This window comes from Puma concolor, chromosome D2 (assembly GCF_028749965.1).
Source record: "Puma concolor isolate L17-30 chromosome D2, mPumCon1.1.hap2, whole genome shotgun sequence".
NCBI lineage: Eukaryota > Metazoa > Chordata > Mammalia > Carnivora > Felidae > Puma > Puma concolor.
This window is the reverse complement of record NC_141677.1, coordinates 51,902,664-51,922,139: the sequence shown is the minus strand read 5'-3', so window position 1 is coordinate 51,922,139 and position 19,476 is coordinate 51,902,664.

Here is a 19,476-nt window from a genome sequence, read left to right as displayed (position 1 = left end):
ACCCAGGAAGGACGTTCTGGCTCTAAACTATATAAAAACTGCCCAAACACCTTCAAAATTATTACATTTCTGAGTCCTATATAGCGACAAATCATCATTTTGCAAAGTGTACTGTTCTTCAGAGAGTGAAACCTATTGTTCTGTATGTTGCCCTCTTATCTAGGGCAGAGTAGAAGAAGAATGGTCTCAATAGTTCCTACATCAAAAGTCTGTTTAAATGTTTCTGGCAAGAGTAATAAAACATGCTGTTACTCCTTTTTTTTTTTTTTTCTTAAATTCATTCCTGTCTTTGTTCCTTCTCTGTTCCCCAGCAGCAACCTGTTTTTTTTAGCTGATCTTTAAGCTATTTCTGTGCAGTTGATACTACACTGATCTTTGTTGACTTTTGAAACAAAACATTTTCTAGATTACCTCTTGATGTAGAAAGATCTAATATGTAACTTTGATTTTACAACCACCTCCAACATACTTCCTTTCCCCTCTTCACTCAGTACAATTACATCTGAACTTGGTTGTATCAGTATTTAGTATTTACATCATCTTGACAATGAAAATGCTGTTTCCATGTGCATCACCTGATATGCTGTGATCATATTTTCTTGCTTGCCGCCTTCCTAGAGTTAATAATTGGTGCTTTTCATTGTTTTTTAAGTGCTCATCACCATAATCTGACAGTTTTGCAAAACTTTTTTGGTTTTTTACCGTGATCAGATATACTAGATAATCTTGATCCAGTTACATTTTTTTCTCCTTTGAGAGCAGTCTTTTCCTGGCCCATTTGAGATACTTTATTTCTAGGTCTGCTGTGCAGGTTTCATCCCAGGATTTCCCTCTACTATCATTCGAGAAATATCTTTCACTTCTGTTTTTTCCTCTGCCTAGATTAAATCCCTTGCTTCCTGATAAACTACCCTTTGTTAAGGAAAACATTCTCCAGTAGCTTTCTGACCTGGTGTCCTTGAACATGTCTTTATCTTAAGCTTCCATCATGGTTTCATTGAGGATGGACTTCCACACTGAAAATTATTTTCCCGAGAAGTTTAAACACATGACTCCATTGTTCTCTGGTTTCCAGTATTCCTGATGAGAAAGCTGATAGTATTCTTATTTCTGATTATGTGTAAATTATCTATTTTTTTCCTCTGGGATCTCTCCAGATCTCTTTAAACCCAGAACTCTGAAATTTGACAGTTATGTACCTTAGGGTTTTCAACTACTAAGCCCAGGCTTTGAGATTTTTTTGTATTTCTTCAGTATTGCTCTACCCTCCATTTTTCCCTATACTTTCTTTCTGGCACTTGAATTACCCCAATTAATCCTCTAATTTTCTTTTTTTTTAATATTACTTTTTATTTCTCAGGTGTATTGTTCTTCTTGATGGAGATCTTTGAGATCTTACCAGTTGTATTTTCCTGTATGTGTGTATGTGTGTGTAGGCATGTGTATTTCTGCTTTCACATGTGTTTAATTTTTAAGAGCTATTTTTGAAATGCTATGAATGTTCCTTTTTATAGCATTTTTTCCTTTCTGGAGAAATTAATTATAGTTAAACAGGAATCTCTGTTTATCCTTCTGTTTATCTCTGTAGCTTCTGATTTCCTTTTCTCTTCAGTAGAGGCTTTTTACTAATACTTCATCTGTGAATATGTATAGGTTTAAGAGTAGGGTACACGAACAAAGCTGGTGTATTGTGCATATATGCAGGACTTTGGAACTGGTGAGCTTCACTGTCAGTGGTTTAGGTGAGCATCCAGTCTTTTCAGACTCTGCTTTCTCTGCCAACTCAGGGAATTCCAACATATAAAAAACTGGTATTTTTGTCGGGTGTAGTTTTTCTCTTGTGCTTCTTATTATTGTCAACTTAGCATTTACATTTACTTATTTCCATAAATTAGCAATACCTTGCAAGATACTGTGTTTTAAATAATATGTACCGGATGTTATATTTGAAGTTTATATGGTATGGAGGAGGACCTCTAACAGGGAGCTGTCAGCTCTCCTTGAGGATGAGGATGCTATTAAATACTCCATAAAGAGATTGGTCCTTGGCTAAGTATTGAGAGATGAAGAGGCATTCGTGGCCAGACGAGAGGCTGTAAAGCATACTATGCATATGATAGAAAAGGAATGAACGGCCAGGCCATAATGTAGCATGGTCTTTTCCACAGAACTGCAAGCTGGAACGGCATGTGGTCAGGCAGCGGGTGAGAGCTAGGAATGAAGCTCCGGAACTAGTTAAGTTCAGGTGCTAGAAGGCCTCCTCCATTCTGAGGTCCTGTGCAAAGCATCATGGGTAATAAAAAGTGAGACTCCATTTCTCCCCTAAGCAGCTCACAGTCTCTTGGGGAAGGAAAGATAAATAAATGGCAATACTGCTGGGCATAACTGTGTGAATTGAGATGCATTCTCCAAGGAAAAAGAGGTAGAATGTGATTGAGAGAAAAGTTTTTGTGGAGGGAGAAACGTGTAAGTCCTTACATGTAAGATAAGAGTTTTGGCATGAACAAACTGGGAAGGAATCAGCATGGCACCGGACATGGTAAGGATGCTTGGAGACCAGGAGTCTGCTCTGCTTGGTACACAGGTAGGAGGACAAATCCAATGATGTGAGCTGGGTCATGGGGTGGATGGTCTTGGGTGCCAGACCGGACAGCCTGTGCCTCACTGTGTACACTGCTACTTAAAATGGCCAATGACGTCTTGATGGACACTCTCCTCTTTCTTGTTCCTGGTGAATATCCTTCCTTACTCTCAGAGCATGAAACATCTTGAACAATAAATAGTCGTCTCTTGTTCTCCTTGTTACATTCATCCTCCCCTTTAATCCATTCTTCACAGATGATCCAGTGAGCTTTAGAAATGCAAATTGAGTAATCTCTGTGCTTTTCATGACCAACTGCTCCACTTGGTTTGAAATTGAGTTTCCGTATTGTGCCTACAAAATCCCAAAGGCTCTGGCTCCTGACTGCGTCCTGGACTTAACTGTTATACCACTTTGCTTGTCATGCTCGACATTCTATTCAAATATCAAACTGTTCTCGCTTCTATCCCTTTAATGTAATGAGCTTATTCCTTTATCTGTGCCTTTGCACTTGCTGTTCCCTTTACCTGGAATGCTGTTTTTATCAGCTCTTTGCATACATACTTGGTCTCTGTATGGTTTTATGTATCAGATAAAATGTTATTTCCCCAGAGTGGCTTTCTCTGGCCATCACACTGAAACGCCTCTTTTTCCTCCTCTGACTATATTGCATTTCCCTATTTGCTCTGGAACACTTATCTTCATCTGCAATGTTGTTTAATTATGTGATTTTTGTTAATTATCTGTTTCTCATCCCATTAGAAGTTACCCTTCCAGAATTCAGAGACCTTGTCTTTTATATTTTCTGTATCCCTGATGCCTAGCATAGTGCATGGCATATAATAAATAATATTTACGGAGAAAGAAAAAATGGAGGAGTTACTATATTGAAATGCCAGTCTTCATTCTTACCACATTAACTCCATAACTATTGAGTGGATCCTTAAGAATTGTTCCAATAAAGTCATTTCTTTCATTGTTTTTATACTATGTTCTTCTATCTATAAACAATTATCTGCTACACTCTGAGCTTCCTGAGGGAAGAGACCAGATGTCTGTCTCTAAACCTTTTACTTACTGTCTTACCCATAGGAGATGCTTAATATTTTAAAGATGCCTGCATGATGGGGGGCATAGGTAAGGATGAGGCAAATGATGGACACTTTTGCATGGGAGGCAGGAGATTGGTTTCTAATGTCCCATGAAACATTTAACTTACGATTATGATGAATTGTTCCTTGTCCTGGCTCTGCTGATAAGTGGGTCTTTGACCTTGGGTATACAGATACGTATTTCTGAATTTTATTTTCTCTGTGAGCAGTGTCAAAGTAATGTTATTTCAAGTATGGAGTAAGTGCATCATAACTCCCTAGGGTGCACAGTAAACATGCAGGTGGATGTTTTTGTTGGGTTTATTTATTTATTTATTTTTTTGGTCTCTACCTGAATTTGCACTTCCCTAACATCTTTGAGTCTTGGGACCTAAATTTTTAACAAACTCTACCAGTAATTCTTAAGCAGACTGAAGTCTGAGAAACAATGGTGAGGGGCTTGTATTACATGATCTTCTGTGATTCTGAATTCTGCTAGGTAACTGCAATAGCATATATTGGCCATCTGGTGAGAGAGAGAGAGCCATATTCTTCAGTTACTGCTCATGTAGATTCCTGTTGCAGGAAGTGCCCTAGTAATTCTTGTCAGCTCCTAAGTAATGTGCTATTTGTTATGAGTAATGGTTTATTCTTTGCATGACACTGTATTAAATTCCATTATTTCTCACGCTTTGTGTCTCAGAAAAATAAAACTGTGGTGTATGGTAATTTCTCTTAGGAAATGTTTCTGCTTATATAGATCACATAGTTCATGACTCAGATTCTTCAAATAGGTAACTTTGGGGGAGTAGCCCATGTATTTTGGGAAGCTGCAGTAATTTCTTCCATCTACGGGTCCAACTTTGATACACAGATGCTATTCTGCAGCATGATTACAGCAAAGAGTTGTGGGAATTCAGTGGTCACTGAGGGCAATTGAAGAGCAACGGGGGAAAAAGGGAATCTCTTGAGGCAGGATATATGATACAACAAATGAAAAATAATTACAAAAATTCAAACAAAGAATAATTTCCCTCTCCCTGGCAAATTCAAGGTCTTGGGGAGATGGTAAATCAGATGAGCAGTAAGTACCAACGGTGTTTCCATGGAAGGAAGGGAGGAAAGAGACTAACTGCCAACTGAATGGTGGCACAGGTGCACGAATGGGGTTGAAGTGGCCTCAAGAGGAGAAATCGTTTTTTTCTGGAGGCCCAACTCAAAGGGAATTAATTTGTCTGCATCCAATATTTGACTTGTTTAATAGAATTCTATAAAATGCTTATAAGCTGAAAATGGAAGCAAGGTACCCCTAGGAAATTACACAGATATTTGAGAGAAAGATGATTCTGTAAGGATTTTGCATGAGGGGAGTTTTTTTAATGTCAGTTTTTCACACTGAGGAGTTTAATGTGTATATGCCATCTGCCCACTTAATGTTTGACACTCCCCCATGTACGTACGTACACACACTGATTTCTACTAAATTAACCTCATAATATAACTTGACTGAGAACTCTTATGTTTCACATATTCCAAGGAATGCTAAGAATCACTCAACAATAGCTCTAAAAATTACTTACATTGGAAATGCATCAAAAGTTTCATTTATGTGTAAACTAATTATTACTTGGAGTAATGACAATACTGGTGCCACCATTTACAACTTATAAAGCATTCATTATTTATTTTTGTCCCCCTGCTTTCCTAGCGTCATCTCATTTCATCCTTACCATGGTCTAGTAAGGCAGGTCTTACCTCCTAACAGTGAAAGAGGTGCATGTGGTGTGCCCAAAGTAAAAAATTACTACTTAGTGGTTTGGATGGCTAGAAGAAGCAGTTATATACCTTTGCCTCAGAAAAGGTTTAAACCCAACCTCTTGCATGCTTTGAAGGTATCTGGAAGTTGTGAGGTTCAGGACAGGCAGAATTTTTCTTTCTAAAAAAAATTTTTTTAATGTTAATTTTTGAGAGACCGTGTGTGAGCTGGTGAGGTGCAGAGAGAGAGAGGGAGACACAGAATTTGAAGCAGGCTGTCAGCACAGAGCCCGACGCGGGGCTCAAACTCATGGACTGTGAGATCATGACCTGAGCTGAAGTTGGATGCTTAACCGACTGACTCCCCCCTGCCCAGGAGCCCCCCAGAATTTGCCCTTTAGAACCCCAGGTCCCATCTTCAATGATCTGTAGTAGGAACTCTGAAGGAGAAACAGAACGTAGGAAAATGTTGAAACTGTAAGTTGGCTGACACCCAAGAGCATTATTGGGAGCTTTGGAATTGGTCAGGGTCCGATAGCTCCTCTTTCATGGGGAAATGGACAGCTAAAATGGGCATTGTGTCATTGCCCAGATAGTGCCTAAATCAGGGAAACAGTCTCACTCAGCACTACTTTTCCAGGAACAACTTGCCACTCTGCAGTTACATACTGGATTGTTTCTGTACTTCAATAATGGTACCTGCTAATTTTCCAGTCCATATTTTATATAGTACGTCACCTCCTGGATACCCATGAGCCTAAGGGGTGCACAATGTGGTTCATGGAAAGTGGGGGCAAGAGTTCTGTTTCCATCTGTAGCTCTCCTGAGCTGATTGCAACTTCAGTGTCCATACTCTAGCAAAGAACTGGCATATGGTAGGTGTTCCTTGCTAAGGAAAGGGAGAATGTTGCTGCAGATGAGATGTTTGGAATGGATGTTTTCAGCAACCAGTGAAGGACATGCAGTAAGGACAAGAAAAATGGAACCGCCACATTAGGGAGAATCTAAACAGTTGATTTTGAAGGTTAACAGCCCGTTAAGAGTATACTTCGGACTTCCTGCTTCCAGAAAAAGGAAGCCACTAAGTGCGCACCAGACAGCAGCAAATCATTGGAGAGGCCAGGAGAAGAGTCTCCACCCCAGAGTTCTTTCCTGGCTTCTACTCTGTCTCCCCAGGTCAGCAGCTGATCCATGAGTGCAATCCTATACACACCAGTCTGCCCAGCCCGACAGAGAAGCCCTAGGAGAATGCTGCCCTGTGTGTTTGCTGGTTCAGAAAGACATACAAAAGACTGACACCACTAACCATTCCACTAAAAGCCCCAATTTCCCTTTGTAATGCAGGGATCAGAGTGTAAAGACGTAAAACTGCACTGCAGTGGACAAGTATATGAGCTGTAAAAAGAAAAAAAGTTCTTTGTAAATTGTGCATCCTTTCTTTTCAATGTGCCATAGGTCATCTAGATACAATCAGAGCTCTGGAAAGTCATCTATTCCTGTGGCCCTTTTCTCACATGGAAGCCTTAATCACCTCTTCTGCAGTGAATCTGGGTCCTTGGCAGTAACTGGGTATGACTTATGGGGCTTAGACCTCCAAGTACCGAAACACCCAGCAGGAGCAGATGGACTTCTAAGCAACCAGACAATAATTTGCTAATGCAAGTGCTGGGAGCAAGAGCCAAGCACGTTTCACTTTTACCCTCCCTACGGTGCAGAGATTGATGAACAGAACATGAGGTTTTCCAAGATAGCGTATGCAGGCAACCTACTTAGAGCAGGCTTTTTTTTTTTTTTTCAAGTGTCACCATCTCTCTTTACTTGGCAAGTGGAACCAGCCATTAGTAAAACTATCCAACAGTGACCCACAGAACAGGACAGAAAGTTTGAGGGGTTACAGCTGACAGTGGACAGCAAAGAGGATAATTTAAATGTACCATATATGTCCTCTTTTACCTTAGGTTAGTATGACTAACGCATGAGACTTTATCTACACTTAGGTTTAAATGAGACCATGCTCGTGAAAGCAAATAAGAAAGTGCCTGCCCCCTTGAAGCCCTGCTATAATAAAATCACAGTTCACAAAATTTGGTATGAAAAGAATGAGGGTTAATACTGCTATTATAATAAAAATTATTACAATCATTATCACTATTGTCAGGTTTGTTGAATAAGAAACCACAATGTGGTACAAAGAAGAAGGCTGACATGTCCAAGATGAAAAGGGACTTACTGTATAATAATCTATTCATTTTTTCCTGCTTTATTGAAGTATAATAGACAAAAAATGTATACAAGTATACCATATGATGTTTTGACCCAAGTATATATTGAGATGATTACTATAATCAAGCTAATTAACCTATCCATCACCTTATATAGTTACTGTGTGTGTGTGTGTGTATGTGGTTAGACCACTTAAGATCTACGTAGCAAATTTCATGTGTATAATATACTAGCTATAGTCACCATACCATATATTAGGTCTCCAGAACTTGTTCATTTTATAACAAAGTTTTACCTTTTTATCAGTATCTCCTATTTCCCCTGCCACACAACCCTCAGGGACCACTCCTCTGTTTCTGTGTTCAGAAACCGTTTTTTGGATTCCATATACAACTGTGGTCACACACTTAGCATGATATCCTTACAATAGCATCCATATTGCTGTAAATGGTAGGATTTCCTTTTTTATGGCTGTACAGTATTTTAAATATGTAATTTCTTCATCTGTCAATGGACATGGAAATTGTTTACATATCTTGGCTATTGTGAATAATGCTGCAACGAACATGGGAATGCAGATCTATCTTTGAGAGACTGATTGTGTTTGCTTTGACAAAGAAGTGGGATTGCTGGATCATGTGGTAGCTCTATTTTTGTAGAAACTCCATACTGTTACCCATAGTGGCTGTACCAATTTACATTCTCACCAACAGTACACACAAGTGTCCCTTTTTTTTTTTTTTTAACATTCGTATCTGCACTTGTTATCTGTCTTTTTCAAAATAACCATTCTAATTGGTATGAGGTGATACCTTATTGTGGTTTTGATTTGCATTTTCTTAATTATTAGTGATGTAGAAAATCTTTTCATAAACTTTTTGGGTACTTGCATGTTCTCTTTGGAAACATGTCTATTTAGGTCAATTGCCCATTTTTAATTGCGTTTTTGTTTTGATTTGGTCTGTCTTGGTGGTTTTTGTTGCTGGTTTGTTTTGCTATTGAGTTGTAGGAGTTCCTTATGTATTTTGGCTATTAACCCATTATTGAATATATAGTTTGCAAATATTTTCTCCCCTTCTATAGGTTGCCTTTTCATTTTGTTGGTGGTTTGCTGGGCAAAAACTTTTTAGTTCTTCAACTTGTATTTTTGTTTGTTGGGGTTTGCTTTCGGTGTCCTATCCAAATAATCATTTTCAAGACCAATGTCAAGGAGATTTTTCGCTGCATTTTCCTCTAGGAGTTGTAGGATTTCAGGTCTTACTTTTCAGTCTTTAATTCATTTTTAGTTGATTTTTGTGCATGGTATAACATAAAGGTCCAGTTTCATTCTTTGGCATGTGGCTTGCCCTCCACCCCACTGTAGGTGGAACTGCAGGCCCCTGCAGCAGTCTGGTGACCCACCTCCAGCCCCTCTTTACTGCCAGTTCAGAGTTAGTCCTGATGTCCCAAGAACTGCACAGGAGACATCCACCATGCCCCTGGAAATAGTAGGCTTGCCAACCAGAAGCCATGTGACCTGGATCCAGTCTCCCTTGACTGATACTCTGGAGGCAATCCCATCAGTCAGGAGACCTGGCAGGAGAGGGTCTTCACCTGCTGAAATAAGTCTGTAAAGACAGGAAGAGGTGTGTGTTCTTTCATATGCACACAAATGAAAGGCTACATGGATCTTGAAAAATTGGGCAAAGATGCCATTACTGAAGGAAATTAATAAATCTCTAGTAACTGACCCTAAATACATGGAGATCAAGAAATTATCTGACAAAGAATTCAGGGATGCCTGGGTGGTTCAGTTGGTTAAGTGTCTGACTTCAGCTCAGGTCACGATCTCACGGTTCGTGGGTTCGAGCCCCGCATTGGGCTCTGTCCTGACAGCTGAGACCCTTGAGCCAGCTTCAGATTCTGTCTGTCTGTCTGTCTCTCTCTGCTCTTGCCCTGCTCTCACTCTGTGTCTCTCTCAAGGGAATATAAACATTAAATTTTTTTAATTTATTGAAAATATCTGTCGTAAGGAAGCTCGTTGAGCTATAAGAGAAGAGTAAATTCAGGGGAAAAATCAATTCTTAAAATACCAACATCTGTTAGTGCTCTGCAAAGAGCTTTGGTGATTTAATAGTTTCCTGAGAAAGTATTCGATGATGGGATTTCTAACATTGTAGCACCTTCATGCCATAGATATTTTTAGCAGATAAATTATTTTCCACATCCCTCCAATCCTTTAAAATATTAGACTGTCTCTTGCCCTAGCTGTTACCCCTGTGGCCCTGGTGGGACTCACTTTCCTAATCCTGTAAAGGGAGCATGCGAAGCTCACAGAGGACCTGATGCCTTATGTGGAGAGGGGACAGATAAAAGCCTATAAAAAGTCTAGCATGCTGCGAAGCAGTGTGGAGTGGTGGTAGGACGGGTTCTGGCTCACAAAATTCCAGCTGTGAATCAGGAGCTAAGTGACTTTGAAACACTCCTGAAAATCTCTGAGCTTCAGTTTCCTCGTGTGTAAGAGGGATGATACTACCAACTTTACAGAGATGTTGAGAAAAAGAGAAGTGAAGATGGGTGAAGCACCTACAGCAGAGTAGCGTACCTCAACAATGTTATTTTCTTTCCCTTCTAGTTGCCTCTAATCAGCCCTCCTAACTTGTCCTTTAGAACAACGTTCCCCGTCCCTGCTTCACTGGTATCAGTACAGTTCATGTCCGACTTCCATCTTCCTACTTACATTTTAAAATCTGAGAAAGCTAGGGGTGCCTGGGTGGCTCAGTCGGTTGAGCATCCGACTTGGGCTCAGGTCATGATCTTGCGGTTTGTGAGGTCAAGCCCCTCTTCGGGCTCTGTGCTGACGGCTCAGAACCTGGATTCTGCTTCCAATTTTGTATTTCCCTCTCTCTATGCCCCTCCCCTGCTCGCATTCTGTCTCTCTCGTTCTCTCTCAAAAGTAAACATTAAAAACATTTTTTTTAATTTGAGAAGGCTAGTTACGAACAATTTCTGAATAGAGATCGAAGTCAAAAACAGAAAAACTAGAAAGGATCAAAATGTGTAAATCTAGTGGCCACTGCATGTATTGAAAATTACTCCTAGTGTGCAGAGAAATACAAATTAATGCAAGATATCGATATATAATCATCAGATTAACAAGTGATAATACTTATGCATGGAATAGCAGCACAAGGAGTACACCCACCCAAATATTGCTTGATAAATTATGAGTCCTTCTATCTCTTTTGGAAGGAAACCAATAGATCTCTCTATAGACATCTCTATATATATGTATACACACACATGAACTTGTACAGATCTTTTGCCACAGTATTCCCGTGTCCCATTTCTGGGAACGTATCTCTTGGAAATAGAAGCACTAGCATAAAGATGTTTAATTCAACACTGGAGTAGTAAAACCTAGAAACAATGCCAACATGCATAAAAAACAGTTCATATATTTAGTTGACTTGCAAATTCCTTTGGTGGAATACAATGCAACAAGATGAGGCTATACCACTTTGCTTGGAGAGATGACCATAATATAGTTAGTGAAAATAGCAAGATACAAAGGAATAATTTTGTTTTTGAAAAACAGTGGCAAAAATACCTGTGGTGTCTCTGCACATATTTGACATAACATCATGGGGAAGTCAACATAAGGAGACCTACTGAATACTACTGCCTACCTGTGTTACGTGTAGGTGTTGTAAAGAAAAAGGGGAGCAGTGAGAAGGGAAAGCTAGGTGAAACCAGAAAGCTGTATAATATATATTGTGGGACTGTGCATAATATATGGTGTCCATGATTACAAACTATGCATTGATAGAGTTTGGCAGATTTTTGTAAAACTGTATATGTGTGTATGTGCACATAGACATGAAAGGATCATCGCCAAAGTATTGAAGGCAGTATTGTAATACTCCTATAACTTGTACTCTTGTTTAGTTAGAATACTTTTTATTGAGCCTATGTTACTTTTATAATCAGAGGAAAGCTATTTTCACTATACAAAAGGGGAGAGGCATCAGTGCTGTGGCTGGCTCTAATTCTACAAGGCGAATCCAGAAATAAGGAAGACCTTTAGAACCCTTTTTGAATTTGTTTCTAATCCTGGGAGAAGTGAAGGTGTTTCAGAATGGGAACTCTAAGATGGACATGATCTGCAGAATGCTTATTGGGGGAGTGCTTGAGAGCCACTTTCAGGGAAGGGAGAGGAGGAAAAGCTGGGCAGAGGGTGCTGTTGAGCTGTCATATTGGTTTAGTGATGAAATGAATGACCAATGACCCCACAGGGAGTCCTCCAGCTGTAATAGCCCTTCGGAGTTTGTCCCATGTTGAATTGAGATAGCCAGGCCTTTATAACCCCCACACAGATCTGTCATGGATAGGAGTGTTCCTGGAAGTGGGGCAGTCACAGTAATTCCCGAAGGGGCTGATGCTGAGTATGGTCTGATGACAGTACTTGCCAGCAGCTGGGGCACCAAGTCCATTGAGGAGGACCTAGGAAGTACATCTCGTTGTCTTCCCAGTGGGCTGGGAGTGCTGGCTGGTCTGGCTGAATTCAGGCTGCCTCTGAAGGAGCAAATCTGTATTCAGGTGACAAAAGGAATTTCATGGGATAATTGACTTGTCATGAGGATGAGTTTCTCATGGAACCATTCAGCCCTCAGAGCAGAATGGTGAGCATTTCATCAACCAGGGATGAGTATTTACTGAGCTCTTATCATAGGCCAGGGACTGAGCTGCGGTAGGGGGCCTCAGATCACTGAGGCTAGTCACCATCCTCTCTCAGGAATTGTCGGGAGATGCAAGCATGTTACACAACACCAGTGCTACAAGACAGTAGTAAGTGCTGCCAGTCAGGCCCAACCAAGTGCTAGAGGAAGGTGGGGGGGCGGGTGCGGGAGCCTCTCCATATCGAAACATAAATGTCATGACGTGAACAACAAGTCAAATGACTTTGGAAGCTATGTTCCTATTTCTGGATGTAGCAGGGCAAGTTTGTAAACAGCAGGCAGCTGTGATGTGGAATTTGGAATACCTGGGTTTAAATTTTCTTTGGGCTCCAACTTGCTCATCAATCAGGGGCAAATTGTTAAATCCTTAATTTCTTTATCTGTCAAAAGGAGATAAAGCATATGGTTTGTAGGATAAGGTGAGGTAATTCCAGGTTAGATGCTCTGAGGATGACAGAATAAGGTTGCTTTGTAAAGAGTTAAATGCTGTACCTACATGTGGTGTAATTGTTGTTAAATTAGTAAGTTGTAGTTCATCCATCCGTGAGATTTAGGAGTTCCCCTAGTTAATCAATTTTCTGGAATATTGTTAGATGGCATACCACCTTCCAGTGACTTCTCAGGAAACTCTTGGGGATATTTGAGACCTGAAGTGAGAGCTTTCAGTTCAATGTTACATTAGACAGGTTAGTTAATGAGTTTATCTAATAGATGTATCAAATATTACATGAGGGAGACTGTTCTATTGGTAATAACTCCTGAGTAGACTTAGGCTTCCCAATGTCTTTCCCTTACCCCAAATCCTATTGTTCAATCATTTTCTCAAGCAAGCTTGTAGAGTCTTGCAGATGCTATTACCTCTGTGATCAACATCTCAACATTTGCTAGGACTGTATTAAATGTGTTACGTGTGCTGAATCTTGGAGGCAGGGTAAAATATTTTTTAGCTACGTCACCAGCAAAAGTTCATTCTCTTTCTCTTGACACCTGTTACACTTTGTCTATTGCTCAAGTACCGAAAGTACCAGAAATTGTTCACCCTATGTTACTCTTGAGTATTGCTATTTATTTAGTGTCTTTGACTTAGCAATGGATTTTGCACCTTACTCCATGACCCCTTGACTTTTCTCCTCCTCCAAAGAGGCAATATTAAAGAGTATGTTAGGAATAGGGGAGTCCCCTTTTAATTTCCGTACTCTTAAATATCTATCATCTGCCCCGTCCCTAGGTCATTCCACATTTATTGAGATAGATAGTTGTCATTTTCTAAATCTGACATGAATTCTAAATGCTGAAAAAAAGCATCTTTACCAAGGTTTGCTGTTTTTACATATCTGTAATATAAAGCATGGATTAAAAACTGCATGCTTGCTCAGCAAATACAGTTTCTAAACAACTCCTATAGACTCTCCTTTCCAACCAGGTTACTGCTCCTATGCTGCTGCTATAAAGAGAATACAAAGGTTCCACTGCCTGTAGGTAACTGTTTATTAATGTTTTTCAATTCCTTTTTCCACACTTCTCCCCTCTGGCTGCACTGAGACAAGTATCATCATCTGTGATCATGGCCATATGAGACCTGCTAGTGCTGTAAGAGGAAACAACCCCTTACTGAGTGTGTTCCCACAAATCAGACTGCAGAGTTAGAGCTAGAGGGGCCGAACCTGGCAGAGAGAACACAGCTGCAGAGCCTGGTAATGAGAGAGACTGAGCTGCCATGTCACAAAGCCATTCTTATTAATTACTGCACTGACAGCCATATTGGAGAAAAGTGAAAGTTGCCACTATAACTGTATTAGGTGCTCCCGTTTTCTTTGCCAACAGAAACTCAACATCTGTCCATGCATCCTCTTATACACCAGAAATGCATCTGATGACTTCTGATGATGGCTCTGATTAGCCTTAGCCATTGATGTTCAAAGAATTGAGGACTGCAGTGAGCTGCTTTTGTGGTTTATATCTATCGACATTTATCATTGTAGAAACTAAAACTTTGGAATATTTTTAAATACTTATAAATATATTTTAAAATAAATCTACATGTTTACAGGAGTACCATTTTTGAGGAAAATGACTATATTCTTCCAAACAAATGAAATGAGTAATGAGAGAATGGTTTTTGCAATTTTGCAAGTATCTTTACTATTTGGTGCAAGAGATTCTCATATTAGCTTCTGCATTCAACCTATTGCAATATGTTTTCATTAAAGCATAAAAATATTTCTTTCACATATATGAAGCTGGAAAAGGGAGAAATATTTTAATAAGAAAAGTTTTCAGCTAATTATGGATGTTCCTCCTTGATATTATACTAAAACTTGAAAAGTGGCAGTTTTTCAAAGGTTAATTGATGAAACTAAAACCATGTTAATGGACTTTTTGCCTGTCATGTAACAATTCACTGACCTATCTTACACATTAAATGGAACTTTCAGCCATACCTAAGTTCACATTAGACTCTGGTTGTCAGAAGAATGTTGGTTCGGGACACCTGGGTGGCTTAGTTAAGAGTTGGACTTCGGCTCAGGTCATGATCTCCTGGTTTGAGAGCTTGAGCCCTGTGTCGAGTCTGTGCTGACAGCACAGAGCCTGGAGCCTGCTTTGAATTCTGTATCTCCCTCCTTTTCTGCCCCTCCCCTGCTTGCTCTCTGTCTCTCTTTCTCAAAAATGAATAAACATATAAAAAAAGTTGGTTTACAGTTATGCAGCTCTTCTTCAAATGTTAATATAAAAAAAATCACAAAAATCATATGCAGTAATCTCCCCCCAACATCTCATAAGAAAAGTCTTCAGTATCAGGAAGGTATCAAGCTCATGGTAGCAGAAACAAGTTTTCCACAATACTATTTTTCCCCCTGAAAACTTAAAATTTTCATTGTCAACTAATACAGTTAGTAATTGTTTCTTCTTCCCTCCCTTCTGCCCACCCTCTTTCTCTCAAGTGGCAGGATTGCTTCATTCCCAAAGAGAATCTCTGCTAAATACCTAAGTCTGAATAATTACGGTTTGTCTGTCATTTTTGGTTTTGTTAAAAAAAAATAGTATTCCACTGAAAAACTGTTACAGCTTGCAATTCAAACAGTTGCACATGTGATTTTTTTTTTTCTGGTGATAAATGTACTTTATGTGCAGCAGAAATAATTCATGCATATACTTCCATCACACAAAATACTAAAAGATGTGGGCTCAAGTGTCAAGATGTATTAATTTTTACTGCTTTATCAAGGACATTTTACTGCAAGTGCATGGCAATAAAGAATGTAATAACTGCTAATATAGTATAGTGCCTCTACTTGGATTGTGCTGATACAGTAGTTTCATCTATCATTGATCTCCTACCATCAGTGTGAATGACAATGCAGTGAAAAAGACAAATAACATGTTAGCATTATTGCAAAATTGATTTTGACTTCAGAGATTCCCTGAAAGGGTCTGGGGATCTGCCAGAAATCTACCCACTACTCATGGAGGACTTTTTGTTCTAAGTTCTTAGTCCCATTGCCAGTTTTGGTTTGGAAGTGGATGTGTGATGTGATTCTGACCAATGAAACTTGAAAGAAAGAAGTGTTCATGGAGCTTCTGAGGGAGATTCCGCTTCCTGAAAAGGGATATGGGGAGGTGAGCATCCTCTTTCTACCTTGGGCTAGGTACTATCCTATCTGAACATAACTTCTGGAAAGTCTACAGCCATCTTGGGACCACAAAGAGGAGCAGTCATAGAATGAAGTCCATGCAGAAAGAGGGAGAGCAGAGAAAAGGAAAGAACCTGGGTTTGTGGTGAAATTGTTGAGCCCTGATCAAAATACATCTTAGGATTCTCTTCATCTGGATTTAATGAGATAATGTCTTTAATTTCTAAAAGAATTTGATGGGAAGGTTTTTTTTTTATGTGCATATATAATAATTTGGACAAGTATTTAAGAGGAATGTGGACCCTGAAGCAACATTAGCATGCACCACAGAACAGTGTGAGGTGAAATGTTGAGGACTGCTCAGGCAGAGTAGCATAAAGATCAAGGGGGTTATGGTATTTGTGAAACTACTCTGATTAGAGATGATCACCATTCCTTAGAGATTAAAAAAAAAAGGCTGAGATAATAGACACCTGCATATTCTGTATAGTTTTCCAGCTATATATAAATTAACTATAAATAGCTTTAATTACAGTGATGTCAGCTATTAATAAATCCTGTCATTTTTATAAGATTCTAAGCAAAAGCGTCCTGGAGGCACTGACTTATATATAGATAGATAGATAGATACAGGACACAGGCTCAAGTAAGCAAAATAGAGGACTTTCTCCCTTGAAAAAAAAAATCCGGGACTGGGGTGCCTGGGTGGCTCAGTCAGTTAAGCATCTGACTTAGTTTTGGCTCAGATCATGATCTCACGATTGGTGAGTTAGAGCCCCGTGTTGGGCTCTGTGCTAGCAGTGTGGAGCCTGCTTGGGATTCTGTCCCTCCCTCCCTCTCTCTCTCTCTGCTCCTCCTCTGCTCATCTTCTGTGTGTCTCTCTCAAAATATTTTAAGAAATGTGGGATTGCTATTGTAATGGTAATACTTAAATGTGAATTGTTTGGTACATAGTTTGCAATAAGAGGAAGAAGTTTTGATGGCCAGTGAAAAGGGACTAGACTGTGGATGTAGTGGGATTGTCAGAGGAAGTGGGCACGGTGCACTGCATAAGGGGGTTGTCTTAGGGCATTCAAGAGGCATAGTGCCTAGCAAGGGGGCATCAGTGCTCTAAGTATTGGCAAGGTTTGGCTCCTCCTTTCTCAATAACATGATTATATTAGAATTAGTACGTTCTGCTTTAATAACAAATTCCCAAAGGCTCAGTGGTTGAGAACCACAAACTCCTTAAAAATCTAATGGAGTATAGGAGGCGGTTTCCTCTGTCTGGAGCTTTCCTCGGTTTTGTAGGCCACTATCTTAAAATGTAATCTCATTTCTCACCAAAGGAGATGAGAAAACTATAAGTATGGCACATGGACTTCAAAAAACTTTGGCCTAGAAGAGATTCCTATCACTTTTTTTTCTTTCACTGAATAAAAGTGGTTTATGATCCTGCCAAACTGTAAGGTGACTGGAAATTCTAATTTTCCCAGGAAGGAGAGGAGAAAAAACAATCTGGATGAACACAAATAATCTTCATTGCAGTCTGCCTTCTTTATTACCAAATAATTGGTTTGTTTTGTTGTCTACGTCAAAAGCACTTGAACCACTTCTGTAGGAAGACAAGTCAAAGTCCCATCTGGGAGCTTAATCCTTTGCACAGTGCAAGATTGCCAGATGACGTGGATGATCATCAGGTTCAGAAGTGGCATGTCTTGGTCTGGTGACCTATGAAGTAAAGAGACAAGTTTATCTTAATCTCCATGCTTCCAATATGCACTTGTGGGGAAGGAACAGGAAGGGAAGATGAACATTCTCATTTAGAAAGAAAGATGAGGAAATTGACAGTACTTCCTAGGCCCTAGCAGTTCTGAAATTCTGCCTTCCGTCTGGTCCCATTCCTCTGACTAGGACTAGTCAGTGGCTCCACACTACCTATGATGGCCTGCAAAGTCCTGTCTTCAGTAGGCCCAGGATGAGCTAAGAGCTGGATGAAAACATGCACTCCAAATCTTCACTGTAGTTACTCTAATTCAGAGCAATGTTTCAAGATAAATTGTGGAACTTCTGCGTATATGATATTAAAAAAACTTTAGATTTCCTTATTGTAAAATTCTGGAGTATTTATCAAAACTAGACTTTTCATATTTTATGCATTTTCTTGCACCCTAAGTATGTTCCTCATTTTCCCACTGGACAACTCTGCCGAAGAGAGGGCATTGAGGAATGATTGAGGGCTGCCACGATAATCCCTCTATTTTAATGATTTGCCTAAAACCAGTGCTAGGAGGTGGTAGAGGACCAAATCCTCGACATCTCATCCTCTGCATTTCAGTTCATGAACTGTGAGGCTAGGCCTGGGGGCATCCATGTCCTCAAAGCAATGCCATTTAGACCTCTTAGACCCTTGTGTGAGGAAGTGTGCCTCACATGGTATGTTTAAGAATACTTGTATAAAAGTGCCTTACATAGTAATTATTAATCTCATGTAACAAAACGTAGGGGTCTGTGCTTCTGTGGATAATTCAGCCACTCAGCAATGTCACTGAAGGCTCTTTGCTCTTTCAGCTTTGTTACCTTCAGTATTTCACTCTTGCCTTTCTTCATGTTGCTAGTGAGCTAACACAGCTCTGACCATCATGTTCTGAGAGGACAAAATCCAAAGGCAGGAAGGAAGAGGTGTCAGGGTAGAGTCATCTACTTGAACTGGACTTCTTAGCTTATTTTATATTTCTATCTCTCATCAGAGAGAAAAGTCATCTCCAGAAAGTACCTGGCAGTCATCATCTTAGGCTTCATTGGCCAAGATGGAGTTCTATGCCTGCTCGTGTACGCAATCCAGAAAGAAAATGAGATTACTGTGATTCCAACTGGGCACATTGCACGAGCTCCCAAATGAGGGTCTGTCAAAAGGAAAAAGAGGAAATGGGTACTGGGAGCCAACAAGTACTACCTGCTGTGGCCCTTCTCCGTTGCAAAGCCACTAGGCAGGGACTGACAGCCAAGTTAAGAAATTAGTAGTAATCATGTTTTATTACACTATGTGCTTGTTTATCAGTCATCAGCTTCATAGAGGAACTTGGAAACTGCATGGCTAAACAATAACAAAAGCTTTCAGGAAAAATTATAGTCGGCCTCTGTAAAAACATACTTTATACTAGGCTGTCAGTCTGACCGATAGCCCTCAAACTAGAGAGAGGAAAAGTAGCCATCAAAGAATGTGAATGTGTGGCTGGCTAAGTCAGTAGAGCATGTGACTCTTGATCTGTTTCATGAGATCAAGCCCCATGTTGGGTGTATATTTCTTTTTAAAAAAATCTTAAAAAAATGTAACAGTGCAGTGGAATGTCAAAATTCATTTGGCCCCACGCCCCCATTTACTAGTGAGGCAACTATGGATAACTAAGTTTCCTGAGTCACACATCAAGTTTGAGGAAGAATGTAACTGTCCACTTTTAAACAATCACTGAGTGAATTGGGTATGGTTTAGGCAA